Below are 2,536 nucleotides of genomic sequence, written 5' to 3'. Positions count from 1 at the left end.
TAGTAGTAAATAAAAATAAAAAATGAAAAAAAAAAACAATTTTAAATTAAAAGGTTATTTGAAATTTAAATTTTTTGAATTAAAATTTGAAATTTGAAAATTAAATTTTGAAATCTGAAATTTGAAATTTTGAATTTTAAATTTTTGAAATTTGAATTTTGAAATTTGAGATTTGAAATTTGAAAAATTTTTAAAATTGAATTTTGAATTTTTTTTTAATTTGAATTTTGAAATTTGATTTTTGAAATAAGGTAAGATAAGATTTTGAAAAAGATATGATTTTTTTGAAAAAGATTTAAATTTTGAAATTTTTTTTAAAAACTAAATAAAAACCAATAACCTCTTAATTTACGAAAAAGCAAAAATAAAAATTAAAATAAAAAGAAATAAACAAGCAAAAAGTAAATATTTACAATAACCAATAATAAGGCACACGTTTGCAATTTCCCGGCAACGGCGCCATTTATTGATGCTGGCAGAAATTGGCGAATTAAAAATTGTTAATTTATATCGTTGCAAGTATAGTTCTTAACTCGCCAGAAAACTGCCTATCAATTTAAAAAGGTGTCACAGAAAATTGAAATTAAAATACTGGGAGTATGAGTCCCAGGTCGTCTCCCAACGAGTTGCAGAAAAGTGTGCTATTTTATTAATCAGATGTTTTCAAAAAGTTTTGAGTTGAGTAAATAGGAAATTAAATTGGTGAATTTGAATAATGTAAATAAAAGTCTTGACTGGGAGTTGGTTAGTTGGAATCCCTATTATTGTTGGAATGCTCTCATGATTAATTGACAATTAAAGGTTGTCCTGTTTAGTTATCCTTTACTAGGTAAGGGAAAGTCAAACAAGTTGGAATGCTACGTCTGTTCACAAGTTGCAATCCACTTAATTAAAAGGGATTGGTGTTAGTGACTAGAAGGCAATCCAACCATAAACCCAATTACAATTTTTCTTTCAAGCTTTCCAACTCAAGGGTTCCTTTCAATCAACTCCCCATCAAGTTAGGGAACTACTCGCTCATTGTGAATGTAAAATTCATAGCATATGAAAAGGAATTGAAGAAAGACATTGTAAATAAAAATCAAAATAGTCAATTAAAAATAAAAGTGATCCTCGTATTAAATAATCCTAAAAATATTCCAATTGTAAAATTAAACAAAGCAAAGAACATGGAAGGATAAAGCCAAGTAAAGAAAACGAACTAGAATGACGAAGTCTCGATGAGGTAATAACTCTTCTCAGTGTTCCAATGCCAAAAAGTAAGAGAAAATTAAATCCTAAGAACTATGAATGTGTGTAGAGAAAACCTAGAGGAGGAGTAAACTAGATCTAAAACTAAAAACTGTCTAGAATGAATGTTATTGTTGGTTTCTGCATGTTCTCTGGCTCTAGTCTGCTGTTCTAGACCGAAAACTGGGTCAAAATAGGGTCCAAAATTGCCCCCAGCGATTCTGCAAATTTTGCAGATCGCGCACGCGACGCGATCGCGTCGCTCATGCAGACGCGTCATTCGCGTTTCGCTTCACCATGCGGGCGCGTCGTCCACGCCTCCGCGTCGCTTGTGCTTTTCCATTCCGCGCGGTCACATCATCCATGCGTCCGCGTCACTGCGATTTGGTCTTCTCCGCGCGGTCGCGTCGTCCATGCGGCTGTGTCTCTTCTCGTTGGTCATCTCCTCAATTTCTTGTGTTCCTTCCATTTTTGCTAGCTTCCTTTCCAATCTCCAACTCATTCTTGCCCTATAAAGCCTGAAACGCTTAACACACAGATCACGGCATCGAATGGAATAAAGGAGAAGTAAAAATGCATAATTAAAAATCTCTAGGAAGTAGTTTTCAATCATGTAATAATTTCAGGAAGGAAATATAAATGCATGCTATTTTAATGAATAAGTGGGTAAGGATCATGATAAAACCACACAATTAAACACAATATAAACCATAAAATAGTGGTTTATCAAGCCACCTTGATGATGAGCTCCCCATAAGTCTAACTTAAGGACAATAAAGAAAAGTGTTAGGTAGGAAATACCCCACCATGGTAACATCTTTTCACTTTTCTCTTTTGTATATATTAGTAAAATAAGTTTAATTTCATGTTTAGTTTAGTTTGTTGAAATTATTTGGGAGTTTAGTATGTTAAATAAGGTTTTATGGTGTTTTAGTAGCTGTTTGGAGGTTTGGAATGCTTGGTTTGGTGCAACAAATTAGAAAATTTTGAAAAACAGAGCACCCAACCACGCGTACGTGTGACACCCAAATTTCCAACACCTCACACGTATGCCTCACCCACACGTATGCGTGACCACCAAAATTTTCACGGTCGAGTACGTAAACCAGTGGTGCGTACGATCCCCACACTTTCGTACAGTAGTACCAGCAAGTGCACTGGGTCGTCCAAGTAATATTTTTACTTTATACAAATCCTAATTTTTATACAACAAGACCTTAACTTTAATATTTTTCCCGTTTCCCAGTCGCCATTACCCCTTCCCCTTTCTTCTATTCAAGAAACATATAGAGGAAAAATCAAAAGA

Source organism: Arachis ipaensis, chromosome B7 (genome assembly GCF_059453495.1).
Source record: "Arachis ipaensis isolate K30076 ecotype BB chromosome B7, ASM5945349v1, whole genome shotgun sequence".
Taxonomy (NCBI): Eukaryota; Viridiplantae; Streptophyta; class Magnoliopsida; order Fabales; family Fabaceae; genus Arachis; species Arachis ipaensis.
This window is presented reverse-complemented; position numbering follows the sequence as displayed.